Source organism: Quercus suber, unplaced genomic scaffold, assembly GCF_002906115.3.
Source record: "Quercus suber isolate HL8 unplaced genomic scaffold, Cork oak 2.0 scaffold_431, whole genome shotgun sequence".
Lineage (NCBI taxonomy): Eukaryota > Viridiplantae > Streptophyta > Magnoliopsida > Fagales > Fagaceae > Quercus > Quercus suber.
Window position 1 is genome coordinate 35,923 of NW_027069882.1, and position 22,859 is coordinate 58,781.

Here is a 22,859-nt window from a genome sequence, read left to right on the forward strand (position 1 = left end):
ATTTTGTTAGTCATTTAACCGTATAGACTAAATTGATTGTGACTTGAAAATAGTAGACTAAATTAACCACTCTCAAAATATTTGGACCAAATAATTGTGACACCAAAATATAAAAACTAAAATGATGTTTTTGCCAAAATTTTATTAAAAAACTAATAAAATAAGATGGCAAGATTCAAGAATGTGTTTGAAACTTCTGCCGACATGTTACGTAACTTATTAAAGGTAGAATTAATAATGGTTGCCTCCCAAAAGTCTTGAGCACTAATAAAGTTTACCAATAAAGCAGTCAATCATGGTGTGCTGATTTTGTATCTTTCTCGTTTTATATGGTACTAGTTTGGATGGCACGGGCCTTGTACGTGTTATTCCTTTGAGTGAGAAAATTAAAATAGAATTTATATTTGAAAAGAATGAAACTATATATGTATTTAAGCTTAGAGTAACTATTTTAATATATGAGTATTTATTTGCCATGATAGTTTCTTAGAACTTATTTGCTAAAGATAATATCTATTCACTAAAAACTTCTAAGAGTGATAATGAATATCAGCTTCTTCAAATAATAACCAATTGAGTTTTACTAAGATATTGTCACAATATAATTTTTTTTTTTCAATAAATGATGTCATATATTACAATTGAAGGTCTTCATCGAATACTTGCAATTATCCACAATAAATATTTTGTTATTCATACTTCCTTTTTCACTATCTTACATTTTATGAGTCTACCCATGATATTTAGTTTACTTAGTTTTTAATGAACACCCTTTTAAGTAAGAAGTGGAAAAAAAAAAAGTGGATAACAAAAGGCACGTGTCATTGAAGTTTCCATTACACAAAATTAAGTCTAGAATATTTAAACCTAGGAAAATCAATATTCTTTAGGTAATAAATAGAACACCATATATTACCATTCCAACTTTCCAAGTATGACTACCACATAAAACTCAAAATACAAAGAAATTTTTTTTGGAATATTAAAATTTAGTAAGAATATTTTAGACATTTTAATAGGGTGTCAATGTTCGACCCAACCCGCGAACACGACACGAACCCGACACGGGTTTTTTCGGGTTAGGGTTGGGCCTTAATGGGTTTGGGTCATAAATGGGTCGACTCGAAAGCGACACGATAAGAAACAGGTCATAAATGGGTCCACCCGCGTAACCCGCAATAGACACGTTTGACACGCCAATTTATTTGTGTCAACCCGAAATGACCCACTTAACACAACTTGTTTAACTCATATAACAAATAAATATTTATTTTATTTTAGATTTGTCAAATACCTTTTATATCCAACATATATTTTAAATTTAAAAAGAAAAGTGAGTAATTACAAAAATTTACAAGGAATATAATTGGAAATTGAAACTTTACAGACCTTAGAACTACTAATACTTTTTTTTTTTTTGGTGGCATAGAACTTACACAAATGAAATTGGATGAGCTTGTGGAAGATGTTATAAATTTGGACATCAACAAAGAATCTATGGATGATAATCGTGGTCATAATTAGGATTAATCTACTGTTTGCTCAAATTCTTTCAATATTGATACTTAGCATTTGGCGACTTCCAAGAATATTATATTTTTGTTGAACTATGTTATTTTATTTTGTGAAACTTTGTTATTTTGAATTTGGGTTGAAGTGTATGCACTTCTTTTGGAGTGTAAAGAACTTATTTCTAGATGAATGTTATATTTTTGTTGAATTATATTATTTTGAATGTGGGTTAAAGACTTGAAGTGTATGCACTACTTTTTGAGATGTAAAAATAATTATTTCTAAATAAATGTTATATTTAATATTATGCAGGTTGAAATGGGTTGTGTTACATTCGTGTCAACCCAACACGACTCGTTTATTAAGCGTGTCAAATGGGTTGGGTCAGGTCAACCCGCTTATTAGCAGGTCGGGTTAGGGTTGAAGGATCATGACACGATTATTAAATGGGTCGGGTTAGGGTTGAGCCATTTAGTCGAATACCCCTACCTCGACACGACACGAACCCGACACGCTAACCCGAATTGACACCCCTACATTTTATAATAGAACATTTTAAGAATTGTAAAATTTCAACATAGTTCAACTAAGAGAGTAACAATTAGGGGTATTTACTTGGTTTTAAAATTTAGGGCCCAATTTTATTTTTTTACTTTGGTGTAAAACTGTCTTCTTCTTCTTCTTTTTCTTTTTTTTCTTTTTCTTTATCTTTTTTGACTTTTAATTTTAAACAGTGTGTAAAAAAAATTCAAATCAACCGAAGAAAATTGTGCTTCAAAAAGTGAATTTTGGCTTTCCAAATTTGACTAAAAATAATAATAATAATAATAATCCAGGACACAACAGAATATCACAATATTTTCACAATACTTCTACTTTTTTTTAACTATGGTGGATCTCAATCTAATATTTTATTATCTTATTTTGACCTATAAGGAACTTACAACTTAATAATTGTGAAAATATTATGATAATAACAAAATGTCACAACATTTTCACAATATAATACCTTTCTTGTACTTGTGCTAGATCTCAATCTAATATTTTATTATTTTATATTATTTTTGTTTGACCCAAAAGGAATTGACACATGTCACAATGTTTTCACAATATCTCTATGTTTACATTGTACTTACAATATAAATTTATATTATAGTCATACAAAAATTGGCAAATGTTGTACAAATTTGCAAAATTTGTACAATATTTACCATTTTTTTGCAAATATGTCTAATATTTGTCACTTGTTGTGTGTTTACATTCTACACTGTAAGCTTACATTGCAAAAGTACAAAGTAAATGTAAGGACTCAGTTTGAACTCAAAGCCCAAGAATGAAAAGGACTAAGGCTCAAAAAACCCAAAATAATGAATTTGTAAAGAGTAGGCTAGAAACTGAATTTCAATGAGTTGTATAATAATCACAGTAGGCTAAATGGTGCAAGAAATCTTGAATAAACAATTTTGTGCAAAGAAAATCCTCCTCGGCAACGTCCAAGGATGGTAGTTCTCATATATTTTTCTTAGACTTAAACACATTTCCAGTTTTTGAGTGTACAGTGATTTTTCTTTAGATTCCCCCCCCCCCCCGGGGCGCATCCCCCTTGCAATGGGGTTTTTTTTTCTTTATATTCCCCTTCTCCTATTCATCTCAGCTCTCCACGTGTAGATCAGATTGCTGGCTTTAATTTTTGTCACATCAACACTTACTTGAAGTCTTTGTGGGTAGCTGTAAGGCTAAATATATCACTGTTCAGGTATTACCTCCACATTAATGCGGATAGAGTGTTAGCTGCAAAGCATTCAATGCGGTAGTAGCAGCTTTCTTCTTAGATATTTCTCAACTTTCTTTTGTCTTATCCCCTTCTGATGCTTATCCTTACCAGTATGATTGTCTTATGCCTTATTCTTAACAAAAGGTAGGACCTTTGACCTCTACTCTATTTAGCCAAGGAGGTGTTTCTCCTTAGACTACACTCCTAACCACTTATGGCCAGACTTCTTCGATGGGCTACTAACTTGCATGCTCCCATTACTATCTACCTATCCTCAAATAACTTAATGTCCTCGGATGCGACCCACGGCCCAATATTCATTTATCGGCCCTTTACCCTACAATAAACATATAAAATAAATAAATAAAACAAAAACACAAAACAAGCTCAAACCAAACTAGCCATATTTAAGGAAAAAAAAGAAAAAGAAAAAAGAAATAGAAGAAGAAGAAGAAGAAGAGAGCTCACCAATTAATTCTCCTTATTTTAAGGCTTTTAGGTAACCGTATTAAATATTAAGTATTAAGTCTATAATATTTTTACAATAAATCTTTAGCGATACGTTATTAATGGTTCTAATTTAAACCCACCACTAAAATATTTTTTTCTTCGCCAATAATAGTTAATAATAACTTGCTACTTAAAATTTATTGTAAAATATTGTGAGCATAATATTTTTACAACATTTTCACAATAAATTGTAGGTGGTTGATTCTCAAAAAAAAAAAAAAAAAAATCGTAGGTGGTTAATTGTTATTTGTTCAAATTTGAGCATAATACTAAGATTACTTTTTTGCTCCAACAATAACAACCAGTAATAATTTGTCATTTAAGATTTATTATAAAAATATTGTGAATATATCATTTCTCATATTAAAATTTTCCTTTCTCACCTCAACTCAAATTTTTGGCTTGTTAAAGAAAAAAAAGTTGAATAACCCATAAAGTACTGTAGCGGGAGCCATTAACTCATTTTATATAGTTAGTAGATAGGAGTAGAAGTAGAAGTAGAAGTAGATCAGTAGAAGTGGAAATAGGTCGGATCCAAATAGAGATTAAATGGGCTCCTTTCTGGATCCAAATATTCAATCTTCCCTTAAAGTGTAGGACGAAGGAAATAGGTCGGGCAATTGGATCCAAGCTGGGTGAGGTTCTGGAAGTGGATGTTGCTGAATCGGGAGTCCATTGTGGGGGGGGGGTGGGGGGATAGAGAGATATTATTACTGGAAAAAAAAGGTCCCTGTTTCCCTATAACTTATAACATTCTACTGTAGTGGTGGCTATCACAGTTAGATTGCAAAACTAATTTATTACCAGTGTCGGGTATGAGTAGATGGAATCCACCACTTGCTATATGATTTAAAGTATATTGGGTATATGACTTTCTATTGACTTCATGATGTATTGACACACAAGCTTTGTTGCTCTCATAATTTTACACATCATTTTAATTTTTTAACTAAACCCCTACACGCAAGTTTTGAGAACCCGACTAAAAAAAATTAAACCCTACATGCAAGTTTAGAAAACCTAACTACAAAATTACATCCATGAAAAACACGCAGAAAATCGATTGGTATTCTATATCAAAGAGTTGTGTTTGGCAGTGCAGAATTGGATTTGCTTGTGTTAAAGATATCTCTTGGGAGGTTTATATCTTTAACAGATTGTAAATTGAGTTATTGGTTTTGTCATGAATCTGTATTCGTGGTTTTTATGTGTCAAGGATTTTTGTCCAACTTGAATACTGTTGGTTGATGTAGGCTGTAGCAACTGAGTTGTTAATTGAAGCGAAAGCTAACAATGGAGATGAGGAGATGGAACTTCTAGAAGAAGAGTATAAGCATCTTAAGCATTGGGTATGACTCTTTCATTGTTTACCACATTGGTTATGCACTTGTGTAATAACATAGAAACATTGATTTTAGTTGTTGGGTTTGTTTTATATGATTTTGATATCTTGGTGAATGTGTACCAAGTAAATTTTACTTACGGTTTAAAGGAAAATCTATGGGAAGCAATGTATTCGAACGAGTGTGAGAAATTTTTTGTTAGCAATGGGAAGCGGTGTATCCCCTGATTATGGTTGAGGGTGTATGAAATTTTGTTTATACAAACCCATGTGTTTGTACAAAGACATAAAAATCTTGCTTTGAACACATTTATGACAACTGCAAAAGAACTGTTGAAGGACAAAGCTAGCTGCATATCACACGAACTAACTCTATTGTTTTCATTGTTGCACGTATGAGGTCCGTGTTGTACTTGCTGCATCTCTCTATAATCCTGATTTGATTGGATTGAGTTTTGGATAGATTTTTCATTATTTGATGATGAACTTTTATTTGTTTAAGTCTATCTACTTCTCTAATTAAAGAATGAACTGATGATGGACTTTTATTTGTAAGCATATTCTCATAGCATCCCTGTTTTTCAAATTTATGCTTTGTTTTGTTTTGATATGCTTGCATTCTGCTGAAGTGAGTTGAAACATCTATTTTTTGAACATTTAGATTTTTTTCCCCTTTCTTTCTATCCTTATTGAGTGCTTTTCACTGTTTTTCATTTTAATTGGAATTTTTTGTTTTTCTTTATGAAGGAACTTGAGCATGCAAAAAAACAAGGTGCAAAAATCTATGCAAAGATTCATGGCTATGGGATGTCAGGTTGTTTATCATGGACATAATAACTATTAAATCTCTCATTATAATGCTTTTGTGGATTATTGGTTTCTGAAGATTATAATTAATGTAGTTTAGGTGATGCATATCACATTACTCAATCACATACTGATGGAAGAGGTGCCATTTTGGCCATGAAGCATGCCTTAAGTCAGGTAACAATCAAATTGATTGCATTGAACCTTTTATGTAATGTACACTTACTATTGTCATGCATGTGCAAATGATATATGTAGATCAATATATGTTGTACCTGATCAACCAATTCTATTTTCATTTTGGTACTCTTTTGTGGTGGCAACTCATATCTAGGGTGTTGTAGACTATTAGTGGATATGTATTCAAATCTAATAAATTGTTATGTGCCTACAATTGATTTAAATGATTGTTTTAACCAACCAAATCTCATGTGATCAATTTCACATGAGAACACAGAAAAATTGGTGGATGTATGGTCATAATGGGTGCGGGGCTAATTATCTTGGTGACTAACTTCATTGCTGTTTTGCTCTTTCATTTGCCATCTTAGTATGACCCTTAAAAATAGTTCTTTTGTAGGATTGATCTAATAGTTGCTTCAACAAAATGCTTCTAATTAAGTTAAATTTTTATGTCAATGTGAATTAAAGGATAATTGGGGTTTGTTATAATATGCTCACTTTTTTATGACCTACAGTTTGGCCTTCATCCTAACCAGGTTGATTATGTAAATGCCTATGCTACTTTTACACCTTTGTGTAAATCATATGGACCTTCACAACTTGCTGCATTCTAATTCCATAAAGCTAGCTTAGAATGTTATTTGCTCAAACTGATGCATGTGGCCCTGTCTTTGAATCCCTTATTCAGGTGATGTGATAGAAGCCAATGTTATAAAAAAATGTATTCTCAGAACATGCAACATCAGGTGCTTTGGCCCTATCCTCCACAAAGGTAATTTTTGGTACTTCAAATAGGTTGATAACCTATACATGATATCCATCCATTTTATTAGCTTAATTTATGTTCAGAATGTTGGTTGGTCTCCACAAGTTTATCTTTATTTTTGTTAAATATTAGCATTAATACACCATGTTTAATATGCTAATATGGGTGCAGAAGTGAAAGCATAAAGTATAGAACACAATAACACACGAGGGTTACGTGGTTTAGCCTAAAGGCTTACATCCACGAAAGAAACCCTAAAGGGCTACATCAATAATATATTATAGTGTAGTACAAATCTTGTGTTACAATGAATTATAACATGTGTATATATAGTAGACTAAATCCTAGACTAATAGACTTCTAGTACAAGTAGGAGACTTGGCTTGCACACAAAGTAGAATTAGGTTTGGGCCTATGCTAATGGGCTAATATATCTCTAACACCCCCTCTCAAACTCAAGATGGAAGCTTGGTGAAATCTTGAGATTTGATAAGGTTGAGAAGATCCCTTGAATTAATGAAGTTTGGCTCTGTGACAGTAGTTTGAGGAAGGCAATGGTCTTGCAGTGTTGATGCGACTTCTAACAGTGGCATGACTATACCGGAGAGTTTTGATGGCAGTAGTAGGAAGCCAAAGAAGATGAACACAACGAAAAAACACCAAGGAAGACAAAGATTGCTCTTAAATATACCGTAAGGACAGAAAACCATGGCCACAAGAAGGTGGCTTTGATACCATGTTAAATATTAGCATTGATACACCATGTTGAATATGCTAGTAATTTTTTTTATGTGGTTTAGCCTAACAACCTACATCCACGGAGGAAACCCTAACTGACGTCAGCGCCTTGTCATCCACTGACGTCATCTCACAGTCTGCCTGTTGACGTCATCTGTTGACTTTGACACAATTGACCGTTGACTTCTAGAGTTGACTTGTCATCCAACGATGGGAGAAGCGGAGGTTTAGCACTGATGTGGAAGGAAGGTACAGAAATTTGTTTCAAAAGTTGCTCCAATTCGCACATTGATGTAGTTGTGAATGGGGAATCGGTATCAACACAATGGCGTGCTGCTGGTTTCTACGGGCAACCTGATGCCGGAAAAAGGTTTATCTCTTGGCAGTTGTTGGAAGTTCTGAAAGAGCAATGCACAATGCCTTGGGTAGTGTTCGGAGATTTTAATGAAATTCTACACCAAGGTGAGAAAATTGGTGGTTTGGACAGCGATGTAAAACAAATGGAGGATTTTAGGGAATGTTTGAGCAGATGTGAGCTTCATGATTTGGGATATTTTGGACAACACTATACTTGGTATAATGGGCGCTATGGAGACCAACGTACTAAGATTAGACTCGACAGAATGGTGGCAAATGAGGCGTGGAGGAGAATCTTCCCTCAGGCAAAAGTGCAGCATGTGTCATTGTCCATCTCGGATCACTTCCTCTTAGCGTTGTCCATTAAACGAAGACAGCCCCAGAAACCAGCAAAGAAGCGTTTCTTTTTTGAAGAGATGTGGATTAGGGAGGAAGGTTGTAGAGAGATTGTGGAGTCGGCATGGGAACCATTGCGGGTTGATCCTGAGTATAAGGTCACTGATAGAATTAAGAGCTGCCAAAACGAACTTCAGAAGTGGAACTGGAAAGTGTTTGGGAACGTGCATCAAGTATTGAGACAAAAAAAAGAAAAACTCTAACATTTAGAAGCTCAGAACTGCCTAAATGGGGAAGCAGAAGAGATTCAAAGGGTTAAGAAGGAGATTAATGAAAGCCTGATTAGGGAGGAAATCATGTGGAATTAAAGATCTAGGGCACTATGGATAAAATGGGGTGATCGAAACACTCGTTTTTTCCATGCTACGGCTAACTAAAGGAGGAGGAAAAATAGTATTGTGGGATTGCAGGACTTGAATGGTGTAGGGAACGAAGATAAGGAGGGAGTTGAAGGGATTATCATGGACTACTTTACCTCAATTTACAGGTCAGACTAGCCAACCAGTTTTGAAGATAGCCTAAATGCAATATCTAACCGGGTGTCCACAGACATGAAAGCTAATTGTTGACTTCAGGGCAGAGGAAGTTTGGAGTGCACTTAAGCAAATGCATCCCACTAAATCCCCCGGCCCAGATGATATGTCCCCTATTTTCTTTAAAAACTATTGGGATATTGTAGGTTCGGAAGTAATAAACTGTGTTCTGAATGCTTTAAATTCTAGAATTATGCCTTATGGAATAAATGACACTTATATATGCCTTATCCCAAAAGTGAAGTCCCCTTAGAAAATTACAGAGTTCCGACCCAAAAGGGAAAGGAAGCTTTAATAGCTATAAAGCTTGACATGAGCAAGGCCTACGATAGAGTGGAATGGGTGTATCTAGAGGCTATGATGAGGAAAATGGGGTTCCATGAGAAGTGGATCTCGCTCATTATGATGTGTGTGACCACAATGTCTTACTCTGTATTAATAAATGGAGAGCCAAAGGGGAAGATTATTCCAATAAGGGGCTTTCGCCAAGGGGACCCAATATCTCCGTACCTGTTCTTGTTGTGTGCTGAAGAATTGTCTGCCATGTTGAAGAGGGAAGAAAGAGTGGGTCACATAAAAGGGGTTGCGGTTAGTAGGGGGGGCACCGAGGATATCACATTTACTGTTTGCCGATGACAAATATTGTGTTCTATAGGGCCATTGTTGAAGAATGTGATAGGGTCATGAAGGTCCTAGAAGACTGTGAAAGAGACTTTGGGAAAAAGCTCAATAAAGAGAAAACTTCCCTTTTCTTTAGCAAGAATACCAACAGGGTGGTCCAGGAGCAAATTAAGGAGAAGTTTGGAGCACAAATTGTTCAGCACCATGAAAAGTACCTAGGTTTGCCTCCACTTGTGGGGAAGAACAAAAGAAAGGCTTTTAACCGCATCAAAGACCAAGTAGGAAGGAAAATATTGGAATGGAAGGGTAGACTCCTCTCTCATGCGGGCAAAGAAATACTCATCAAGGCAGTAGCTCAAGCTACGCCTACTTATACGATGAGTTGTTTCAAAATTCTGGATTCTTTGTGTATGGAACTGAATTCTATGATGAGTAGATTCTGGTGGGGGCAAAAGGATAGGGAGAGGAAGATGGCTTGGGTCTCTTGGGAGAAAATGTGCACTCTCAAATCAGATGGTGGGATGGGATTTAGGGATCTTAAAGCGTTCAACCTAGCACTTCTTGCTAAACAAGGGTGGAGAATTAAGCGAAACCCACACTCCTTGGTACACAGAGTATTTAAGGCGAAATACTTCATGGATAGTTCCTTCGAAGAGGCTCAATTGGGGCGAAGACCCTCCTATGCATGGAGAAGCATAGTGGCAGCAAAGCCGGTCATAGACAAGGGCTCTAGATGGTGCATTGGAAATGGAGCAAGTGTTCGCATTTGGAAGGATAGGTGGATACCAAAGCTGGAATCCTTCAAAGCAATCAGCCCACACGCTGACCAACAGGATGAGGAAAGGGTCTCAAACCTCCTGGATGCAGAGAGAAGGTGCTGGGATGTGGTAAAGGTGAGATCCATGTTTCTTCCCCATGAGGCAGAGGCAGTCTTGAGCATCCCAATCAACTTCCGGTTGCCAGAAGACTCCATAATATGGGCATGGACTCCGAATGGAAAATTCAACGTTAAAAGTGCATATAAGGTAGCTCAAAAATGGTTGAAAGAAGGAAAATGCAGGTCTGATGGGGGGAGTAGCTCAAACAACACAGATATGAAGGCAATGTGGAAGCTTACTTGGCATCTGAACTGCCTAAATAAAATAAAACATTTTTTTTGGAGGGCTTGTAAAAACATCCTTCCCACAAAGCTCAAGTTGAAAGAAAAGGGAACTGGGAGAGATGATAGATGTGAGATATGTGAACAAAGTGAATCCTCGGGTCATGCCTTGTGGAGTTGCAAATTAGCTGAAGAAGTATGGAGCAATACAAAGCTTAAGCTGCCTTAGTTTCAGGACCCTCCAAGGGACTTTATCGATATAGGTTGGGCAATCAATGACAAACATCCAAGTATCAATTGGGAGCTGTTTGTAGTGACAGCTTGGAGCCTGTGGAACAATAGGAACAAGGTATGTCATGGTGAACAAAGTAAGAGACACGATGTGATTGTGAGGGAGGTAGCTGCATATTGGAAGGAAGTTCAGGAGGTTAAGCAGATCCATGAAAGACCTTCCATCCCTGCAAAACCTCCTTGGACCCCTCCCAATCGGGGATGGTTTAAAGTTAACACGGATGGAGCTATTTTTGAAGACTTGGGGTGTTGTGGGATTGGGTGGTTATTAGGAATGAGAGGGGTCAACTGATGGGAGCCATGAGTAAGAAACTTGAGCTGCCTTTGGGTGCATTGGAAGCTGAAGCTAAAGCTATGGAGGAGGGAATGCTACTTGCTTGGGACTTGGGGCTGAAAGAGATCATCATGGAATGTGATTCGGAGCTGGTGGTGAAGGCCCTTGGTGATCAAAGTTTGCTACAGAATTCCATCCAGAAAGTAATTGAAGGGATAAAAGAGGGGCTGAAATGCTTTACGACGTGGAGGTAACACACATTTGCAGGAGTGGGAATGCTACTGCTCATATCATGGCTAGGAATGCTAAACTGTTGAACCAGTGTAATATTTGGGTAGAGGATACTCCACCCATAATAGCTGATCAACTTCAACGTGACGTAATCTGTTTGAACGCTTTTTCTTTAAATGAAATCTAGTTACATGTTGTTTATCAAAAAAAAAAAAAAAAAGTAGCAGAGGAATTTATTCTACACCAAGCTAGGATAAGAATAGCTTGACAACAGCAGGAAATTTTAGCATTGCAACCACCAGAGCCAAAACAAAAAACAAAAAAACAAAAAAACAAAACGAAACAAAAAACAAAAATAATTAAAAAAAAATCCGAAAATGAAAAAATAAATACCTGGCACGATATTAAGCTTGACTGGCTTCGTTCCTAATACAACACGCCTTCCTTTGCATGAGTTGCAGATATACTTAGGCTGCGGGAAAAAAAAATTAACTGGTATTAGAGACTTAGAAAAACCATGAACTATTTATCTCTAATATAACAAATCAGTAAAAAAAAAAGAAAAAAAAAAGAGTAAGGATATAAATATATAATATAGTAAACTTTGCACCAACCATCATACATAATCAACACAAATGGAAGTGAAGAAACCACTTAATATCAAAGCCTAATAAAGTCACTGAGATTCATGTATAGTACACGGATTAAACTGCAAAAAGTTTCAAACTGGCATCAACTTCACCTGCAGATGAGCCCCACATAAAAAAAGTAAAAACTATCCCTGAATTTCCCTAGAACCCAAAACTTATAACTGCAATTAGTACGTCCAGTCATCCAGCATGAGAAGGCTAAAAAAGAAAAGCACGAAGAGTCTGGTTTTAGGGATTGCAGCGCCTGTGGTTGAAGATAGAATATGGGAGTTACCGTTAGAATTTGAATTAAGAAACAAAACGCACCGGTTCTCACTAGAATGCATTTATCAGAACGCACCGTATTGCTTATGTCATATGTGTTAGAAATTGAGTATTAAAACGGTGCCGTTCTCTGTAAACTCAGAAACTGTTAGACTTGGCGCGAAAATTTGTTGAGCTTAGCTCCTTGAATCACGGATTAGATCCGTATAATGTGGATTGGTTGTTATATAGTTAAGCTTGGGTTTTGTACTATAAGTACGTTTGTATACCACTGAAATTAATTAAGCAAGAATTACTCAGTTTTACAATCTTTGCTCTCTCTCTCACTCTTCTTCTTCATCCCCATCCTTTTCTTCTTCTCAGTTTCTCTGTTACTGTTGTTTACAATTGGATCCTTGCTTCAATAGTTGTTTGCACAAGACATATATTTCTTCAGTATTTTCCAAAGAGACATTATGAAACATCCACAGAAAAGGGAGAACCAATTAAATTGATGATCTTTTTTTTTAAAGTGCAATTCAATTGATTTTGATCAAGAACAAGGAAACCTACGCTGGAATGCTGACATTGAAGTGCACATATTGATCACCAAATGAGAAAGAGTTCTCCGTCTTGATCCCAGCTCAAAAACAACAAGGTCAGAGGGAAAACATGCCTATCAATGTAGAACGCAAAACACATAAAATAAGTTTTATGCTCAAGATTTTCAGAATCTAATTGAATCAAAGCAAAAACAAAGCACACCAAACTATGGAAAACGAGGAAAATTAGAATCAGAGGAAGAGAAACAGTCTCCTGCATAGGTCCGAAGTTGGACGGATTGTAGGGGAAAATAGTCTTCTAAAAAGTGCTTGCTTATGCAATCTCTAAACTGCATGTGTGCATCTTCTGGTTTTCCTAGCTTCCTTTTTTTCAGACAATTTCGGGTTATCATATGAAAGAATTTCAATGTTTAATATGTAAAATGAGGTGAGCATATTTCCTTTTCTTTTGTAAAAAAATTGAGAATATCACACTTTCTAATTCTTTGTTTTGTATAAATTTAGAAATCATGGTTTGGATAAAGAAAATCCTCCATTCTATGGGAATTTTTAGCTAATCACGAACTACAATTGACGTCGTACTCCAAATCAATAAAATCAACATTTCCGTCCATTTTGGTCCATTTATTCCACTTCTGTCCAATTCAGTCCTTTCGGTCCATTTGGGTCTATACAGTCCACGTCTGTCTAACTCGGTCCTTCCAGTCCACTACAGTCCATTCCGTCCACTTCTGACCATTTGGTCCATTTCAATATACTCGGTCCAATTTGGTCCCTTTGATCCTTTAGGTCTACTTTGTTCCATTCGGTCTATTTAAGAATATTTTTCATTCACATTTGAGGATAATCCATCCATCATCCATGCGATTTAGACCAAAGCTATTTGCATTTGGTAGGGAATACTTTAATTGAATGCAAGTTCATATTAAGTTGGCACTTGTCATTATGGTGAGAGAATGGCAAGTATACAGCTTCATGTTAACTTTTACTCTTGGATATTAATCAATCCTCTCTTCCTTCTTCTTTCTCCCAATCAAACACAACAGAAGCAGCACAAGTTAGAATTACTGTCAAATCAGCAAAATTTTCACTAAAGGTGAACACTGTACTCTCTTCCATCTAAAGAATACCTATCCAATGGTTTTTGGCTTAGGCTGCATGAATTTTCATTCCCTCATCCTAGTGCTAACTAGGCAATAAATTGCGTCTTCAAGGTTGTATATTACTGGATATCATAACTTCAATGGGATTGTATATTACTGGATATCATAAGTTGCATTGAAATTTAAGCATGGAAAAGTAGAAAATTGTGAAGAAAAGGAAGCCTAGTGTCAGTAAGAATGGGATGGAATTTTCTATTAGCGGTATTTCATTATAAAAAAATATAACACTACAAAATAATTGGCCTATGGCCGCGGTTTAAAAACGCGGCTAGAGGTCTTAAAAATGCGGCCATAGCCCCATTTGTCCTATAGCCGCGTTTCTTTAGGCCGCGTTTTTGAAAGCAGCCTAAAACGCGTGACTATAGCCCTCAGAGGCTCTATGGCCGCGTTTTTTGACCGCGGCCTAAGTATAGGTGCTATGGCCGCGCTTAAAACGCGGCTTAAGCACTAGCCCTATGGCCGCGTTTTAAACGCGGCCTAAGGATAACTCTTAGGCCGCGCTTAAAGCGTGGCTGTAGGGCAAGCCATACGGCCGCGTTTTAAACGCGGCTTAAGTACTAGCCCTACGGCCGCGTTTTAAACGCGGCCTAAGGATAACTCTTAGGCCGCGCTTAAAATGCGGCTGTAGGGTAAGCCATACGGCCGCGCTTTAAACGCGGCCTAAGTATAACTCTTAGGTGCGGCCACAAGTCCTCCCCTTAGGCCGCGTTCAGACCGCGGCCTAAGGCCCAGCCCGAAATAGCCAGTAAAATTCTATAGCCGCGTTTTTAAACGAGGCTATAGGATATATATATATTTTTTTCATTTTTTCTAGGCCAGTTGACGCATGCAAATACAAAAACGCAACTATAAGTTTGTCAAACGCTACCAAAAAAACCTGTCACACACACAATTCAAAAATTTTCTCAAACCTGTCACAATTGGAATTATCAATCTCATAGGCATGAAGTTCAATACAACAACAACAAAATAGCTATCATCATCAAGTTCAAGTTCAAGTTCAAGTTCAATACAACAACAACATTGACTATCATCATCATCAAGTTCAAGTTCAATACAACAACAACATTGACTATCATCATCATCAAGTTCAATACAACAACAACAACATTGACTAACATCATCAACAACAACAACATTGACTATCAATCTCATTGACTGTTTCTAACTTCCTATAGCTATCTCGGATGCTTCTAGGGTGCCTTGTCTACATGTGAGGCACTGCAAAAATGTAAAACAAGTAGCATCCACAGTAGCATCTCACCCTTGGCAATTACCACTGTGAACTCAACAAAAGCAATACGAGTTGAATGATGATAGTCTCCTGGGAGCCTCGGCGTTGAACCTATGCAAGGAAATAATGTTCAAGAAGAAAGTGAGTGAAACAAAGAAATAAATAAGAAACAGGTGCATAATGGCCCCTTAATTACATCATAATTACAATAGATATTTCCAAAACTACCTTTTTGTCAATATTTGTACAATAAATAGTTCTTGAGCCCATCTCCCGTTCATCCTCAGACTAACATGCATAATAACACCAGGAAGCCACAAAATAGAAAAGAAATATATAATTAGAACTAGCAATGGTCAGTTTCTAAAACTAGAAATGGTCAGTTTCTCACCCGTGGCAAAAAATGTTGGGTTGACTTGTGAAATTGCTGTTTTCGAAGGCAAAAATCTTACTAGGTAGTATCCTAGCACAGTAACTGACAGCCTCAACAACCACCCTTGGCCAACCAAGATAGAAGACAATCATAACCATAATCCATCATTATATAATCAAAAAATGATACATTTGATCAAAATGAAACACTTACTACCTGGCCGCAACCAAGAAAGCGAGCAAACTTCTATCCTACGTAACACACTGCAAACAAAAACGTGTATCCTACTTGGTTCCTAAGAAAATGTCTACAAGAAAAAAATATTAAATTTCTTACAGCTCTATGTGTTACACTAACACAGCACAACACACTCAAAATTCCACTACCAAATAATTTTTTCCACATTTCAGAAACCAAAACGTATGAAAATAAAAGACACATACTTTTGGTACAACAATAGTCAAAACGTTATTATCACTACTTAAAATCCATTTTCTAAGCATCCACACAGCCTCTAAAAGGACAAAAAAAACAAAAATACATACCCTTCTACTCATGAGTCCGTTGTCATTGCCAAAATTAATCAGTACAACATTGTTAGCATATCCAACCCCACCAGCACCAAAGTATCCACAATAGTAGTATTCTCAAAATTTTGACTAGCATTCTCAGCAACCGCCATGATCATCCACCACACTTTGTATCAAAATCAGTAAATTTTCTGATTTATCTATAATAATTATGTATATAACTGAGCAGAGGACATAACCCACAAAAAAAAAAAAAAAAACCCATCAAAGATACAATTTTTTTATCAAAAACCATCAAAATATATAGCTCATGAAATAAGATCATACCTGGCTTATCTATAACATTTCCATTGAAATAAGACCAAACCCACACCTCAGGATCGTTTACCTCAAGTTTTCTCCTTTAATATATCTTCTCCATATATATTATATTTACATATAAATCTTTGTTTTACTGAGGATGTTTCTACATAGAGAGATGAAATGGGTTTAGTTAACATGATTGCCATAAAACTACCTCAGCAATGTTAACATCATATAAAATTTGAGAATTGAGTAAGTGAGCTTTGTAGAGCCAGTTTAGCAATTGGGTACCAACAAATACACTATAAGCTCATGGGAATTGATTTTGTCACATTTAATTAGTTGGTACATAGGGAGGCAAAACATTTCCTCATAGACATACCTGTCAATACATATGTGGAAGAGTCATCTAACGAAGACATTGTGACGGATCGCTACCATAAATATATTAAACACGTCGTATTAGCAGTACATAATAATGAGGAGCAATTAACACGCAATTTTCAATAAATCAATTACAACATTGAAAGTACCTGAGATACTGAAAGAGTACTTAGAAATGGCTGCAATTGGGCTAAGATGTTTCTCTGAGCGGCAACTATTGCTTCAGTGACTTCCTCCTTATGCCGTTCATGTAATTCGGCGATTTCCTCCTTATGCTTTGCATGCATGTCGGCTATTTGCTCCTGATGCCTCTGCTCTGCCTGGGCAAGTTGGTCCCTCAACGAATTTTCCAAGTCAGTCATCCGCTGGGCCGTTTCACTGGACGATGGTGGAGTCGATGTATAACATGGCAGGTTGGACCCACTTCTTCCTGATGGGGTTGGTCCAAAACCGACCCCTCGTACACGTCCACAACGTTCTTTCCCCATCACTTATGCAAACGCATCAGTTTTTGACCATAAAATTCCTTGGTGATGCTCTCCTTGTAGTGAGCCCCCATTGTTTAAAATTTCCTTCATTTTCGCCTGTTTTCATACAAGAACCAAAATAACATATTACTCGCTACAAACAATTCATACCCAAAATACGAAAGAAATAAGGTATGATAAGGCTTACAATCTTATTTTCCACGTCAGTACTAACAGGACTGAAATGTCTCTTCATAAACCAAACCCTGTTGTTAAAAGAAACCTTTAGACACTAATCTGGTCTTAATTACAAGAAGCAATAGAGCCATCACTATGACGTTTCAATTTGTAGACCCACTTCTAGTCCACAACATTTTTACCAACTGGAGTTGGATCTGAAGTTCAGGTCTGTTGATGTTACAACGCACTAAATTCTTCATAGCCATTTAGGTACTTGCTGGAATCACCCAAATATGGGAGTTGTATAACATTATAGTGTATTGAAACTTTAAAACATTGTTTAGGTTTGAAAATATACGGCTCTGGGAGTGGGTTTGCATAGGATGGACAATATTGGTAGCAAAAGGGTTAGGAAAATTTGATGCAGTGACGGTGAGGGTAGGACAGGTGGGGGCAAGAGCACTAGAGGGTTGAGAGGGCATTGAATGATGTGACAAAATACGAGGGTAATTTTTATCTTTTGTTAACGTTTTTTTTTTATATGTAATTTTCATAGTTTTAGAAGATAGGATTATATATTCTTGATTTTAGGTGTTTTTAAGGGGTTGTTAGTCAAAATAGAGTCCTATTATGGTATTGTATTAATTATAATATGTTTAGGAATATTTTTACTTAAGAAATTAGTTTAGGCATGCAATATGCAAAACAAAAATTTAGAGTTCAGAATATCAATAATATTTTTAAAGAGGTTTTTCTCTTTTTTATAGTGTATTTCAGAGTTCTATCTTGTGGCTTTAAGAAACCTCTCAATCTCATTTATCAATTAGTTTATCACAACAAACACATAAGACCAGCCAAACACTAAATACTACATGCTTCCTATAATGCAATGCAAATAAAATGAAGCAAAGACAGAAAATGTCCAATACAATGAACAGGTTTAAATCCACACAACTGAACCAAAATACCAGAATACCAGTGTAAAAATACAAAGACATACTAGTTACAATCTACACGAACCATAGTTAGTAAAACATTGTAATTTAAAATTATAATTAAGCATTTAAGAAGGAAATACTTGCAGACCTTGTATGTAGTCCTCCTATTCAGCTCAAAAATACCTCGGATTACCGAAGTAGGGGTGAGATTCAAAACCCTAGAAATCGAAGCATAAAGAAGAGAAGTTAAAAGTTGCAACCCTAAGACCCAGATCGTGAAATTGAAAATTGCATACAATAGAAATTTGAAGGAAAGAGAGAAAAAGAGGGGAAACTTGCCTGAGTCGACTGGGTGCTTGACAAGTCGCCGGAGTTTTTTGAAGATCGATCTCAGAAAGTGGGACGGCGATGGTGCGTGGGTCGGCGATGGTGCGTGAGATGTAGTGGCGGGAGTGAGATTTAGTGGGTCGGCGATGGCGAGTGAGGTTGAGGATGAACGGAATCGGTGAAGGATGAGAGCAGAGAGGTGAGTGATTTCGAAATAGGGTTTTTGAGTCGGAGTGATTTCGAAATAGGGCTGAGTGATTTCGAAGGATGAGGGCTAAGTGATTTTTGTTTTTGGTATTTATACAAATCCTAGAGCCGCGGTTTTAAAATGCGGCTATAGGGTTGGGCCTGAAGCCCCGTTTAGAAAATGCGGCCTGATCCTTACCTGAAGCCGCGGTTTAAACACGTGGCTTTACACCACAGTTTGGGCCGCGGTTTTAAAACGGGGCCATAGCTGGTCGCGTTTAAAATGCAGCCCAAGCCCAAGAAACTGAGGCTGCAGAATCAGTGTATGGCCTCGTTTCTAAAACGGGGCTTCAGGTCCAGTCTTTAAGCCCCGTTTTAAAAAACAGGGCTGTAGCACATCTATGGCTGCGTTTTTTAAAACGCGGCCCAAGAAAACGCGACCCAAAGCCCCCGCGTTTTGTAGTGTAAGTTCAACAAGCGACTTTTTTCAACTCCTCTCTGACGTAGTATCCATTCATATTATTAGCAAAAGTGATCACATTCATAGCAACAGTAAGAAATTAAGTATATTCCCTTTCAGCATAAATCATGAGATCCTAGAGAGATGCCTTTTGGGAGGAAACTAAAGCCAAATTTGCTAGCCATTTTAAATGTTGAAAATCCAGGTTACCTTTACTTTTGAGGGAGATGCACAATGTGATTGACCCATGCATGAAAAAAATTATGTAATGAGAAATTGAGAATGTGTTATGGTGTGTTCCTCTTACAGAATGTGGGTCTTATTGGTGGGATTATCAAATATGAGAGGGGCGCCTCTTGAAACTGTCTTACAAGATAATTTCTTCATATTTTACTCTTTCAATGAAATTTATTATAATTATTTAATAACATTTTGAAAAATTAAAAAATAAAAAATAAAAAATAATACTTCTCATGGTGGTGAGTGGAAAGATATGATGGCGCGAAGTCTTCAACTACCATGGTCTAGGCTATCTCTCAAATATTGAAATGTTTATAATATTAGTGATATAGATTAGTATTTACTGTGAAACACTTTCCAAGAAGGTATTGGATATGAGTAAAACCATTTATTTTTCTTTTCTTCTTAAAGCTAAAGAAACGAAATCTGACTTTTGCTACCTGATACAAACAGACCCGTAATTATAAAATAAAGCCTGCAAACGACATTCAGGGGTTTATACTACGAAAAGATAACAAAACGGCATGGTTATAGAAAAGGGAAGAATGCTCTTAAGAACAGTGTTAGGAATTTCAAACACAAGGAGGCTGCAACAACAATGACTAAGAACAAGGAAACCTATGATGCTAGACGAAGGCAAAGTAATGTTATATCTCACGACAAACGTGGTCATTTTTGTCTCATAATTAAATTCCTCCCTCATCAAGTTATGTATGAACCTATTCAATGGTAGTGTTAGCCGATACATGTGTACAAAAAACTACAATTTGGACGGGTTTTTAAACATTCTTATATCATCCAAGTTACTAGCTTTTTTTTTTTTCCTTTTTGAACCAAGAAAAAACGAAGAATAATAAACAATAAAACAAATTGATAAATTACTTTTACTACCTGATACAAACTGGCCTGTAATTATAAAATAAAGCTTGCAAACGACATTCAGGGGTTTATACCGAAAAGATAACAAAACGGCATGGTTATAGAAAAGGGAAGAATGCTCTTAAGAATAAGAATTTCAAACACAAGGAGGCTGCAACAACAATGACTAAGAACAAGGAAACCTACGATCGATGCTAACATTGAAGTGAGAAAAAACCAAATGAGTGCGAGTTACACGTCTTGATCAATTAGAGGGAAAATTTTGAGAAAAAACCAAACGTGGCTAAAATGTAAACAGATCAATTAACGTGCTAGACAAAGGCAAAGTAATATTAGATCTCACACCAAACGTGGTCGTTTTTGTCTCATAATTAAATTCCTCCCTCATCAATGTGCGAACCTATTCAATGGTAGTGTTAGCCGATACATGTGTACAAAAAACTACAATTTGGATAGGTTTTTAAACATTCTTATATCATCCAAGTTACCAGCCTCTTTTTTTTTTTTTTTTGGACCTAGAAAATACAAAGAATAATAAACAATAAAACAAATTTATAAATTTCTTGTTCATCATTTCTAAAATAAAAAACATGTGATACTATAAAATGATGGACTGACTTTAATTGGGGGAGCAACTTTAGCAATCCCGGCTCTATACTATAAGCAAATGAAGTGGTCGCCTAGGGTCCAAGTAAATAAAAGGCCCTCAAATTTCAACCAATAGGATTACTTTTTTTATTGTAATAGTATTACTTAAACCCAAATATTAGCAAATAAATAACATAATAATTTTATATCAAACGAAAAACAAGAAAAAAAAAGGAGAGAAAGAAATACTACGTCTAAAATATTTTTCACAATATTTTTATAACAAATCTTGAGTAGCATATTGTAACAAGCTTTTTGATAGCAAAAAAAAAAAAAAAGTTCAGTGATGGATTAAAATTAAAATTTAGAACTAGTAATAACTTAATACCTAGAATTTGATGTAGCACTTCTTAAAAAAAAAAAAAAAAAGCGCAATACACTAAAAATTTCACAAAATTTTCATAACAATTCAATTGGCTAAGTTTTACTAGTTTTCATCTAGGTCTGCCATTGACATTACTCCTTTACTTACCACTATCGATCCATATTTAGTGCCAAAATTTCTTTTAATTAAAATTTCAATTGCTTTGGAATTTGTATTTTTTGGGTTATTTATATGTGGGTGAAAAAAAAAAAATTAAGACAGCCTGATAACTTACTGGCCCGTAATTTTATTCCAGGGGGAAACCCAACGGGCTACGTGAATTGAATGAGCATACCAAGAAGAGCAAGCGGAATATGATGAGAGCATCATTTGAGTCAGAGAACATTTAAAATCTTGCATGCATCCAGAATATCCAAGTTGTTATTGTAAATATTTTTTATTATTCTTTACTACTAGAATTGATGTATGCATGTTAATTGTAAAGTCAGTCTATCATTTTATAGTATCACATCTTTTTTATTTTAGAAATGATGTACAAGAATTTATCATTTGACCTGGTTTCCTATCTGGGGGTGTAATATGACCACAAAGACCCCATTTTTTCATTCTCAAAAAAAAAAAAAAAGAAATTTCTCATTTGGGTTTATCGTTTATTATTCTTCGTGTTTCTTGGTTCAAAAAAAAAAAAAAAAGAAAAAAGAAAAAAAGAGCCGGTAACTTGGATGATATAAGAATGTTTAGTAGGACGTGGTGAACCTCAATCAACACTTGTAACTTGGATGATATAAGAAGAGGTTCGCACAAAACTTGATAAGAGAGGAATTTGATTATGAGACCAAAACGGCCACGTTTGGTGTGAGATATATCTAATATTACTTTTCCTTTGCCTAGCACGTTAATTGATCTGTTTACATTTTAGCCACTTTGTTGCTGTGTCAATTTGGTTTTTTCTCTAAATTTCCCTCTAAATTTTGTGGTTTTTGTGCAGGGATCAAGACGTGTAACTCGTACTTTTTGGTGATCAATATGTGCACTTCAATGTTAGCATCGTAGGTTTCCCTGTTCTTAGCCACTTTGTTGCTGTGTCAATTTGCTTGTTTTGGTGCTAAACAACATTTATAGAATTCAAAAATTGTTCACACCACAAATGCTAGGGAAGCAAACTCCCACCAACTCCACACCTACTGCTACGGAAAAAAAGGCAGGGGTCACATAATAGGACACAGTATCCTGTCTTTGCTTCGTGGCCTCTTGCTAATGCATTTGCCACCTGATAGAACCGGGATTTCAATTCACGTAGCCAATTGGGTTTCTCCAATGAATAAAACTACG

The 22,859-nt window shown here is 35.9% G+C and overlaps 1 long non-coding RNA gene across 3 annotated transcripts; it reads left to right on the forward strand.

Moving 5' to 3' along the window:
- Positions 1 to 5,047: 5,047 nt before the first annotated feature.
- Positions 5,048 to 22,055, forward strand: LOC111989614 (uncharacterized). 3 transcript variants are annotated; one of them, XR_010624343.1, is made up of 5 exons: positions 5,048 to 5,145; positions 5,886 to 5,952; positions 6,041 to 6,122; positions 6,817 to 6,900; positions 21,823 to 22,055. It is a non-coding gene; the product is annotated as an uncharacterized LOC111989614 (long non-coding RNA). The 3 variants fall into 3 exon arrangements; XR_010624342.1 differs by lacking the exon at positions 21,823 to 22,055 and adding an exon at positions 20,129 to 20,499; XR_010624344.1 differs by lacking the exon at positions 21,823 to 22,055 and adding an exon at positions 12,861 to 13,313.
- The last annotated feature ends 804 nt before the right edge of the window (positions 22,056 to 22,859 follow it).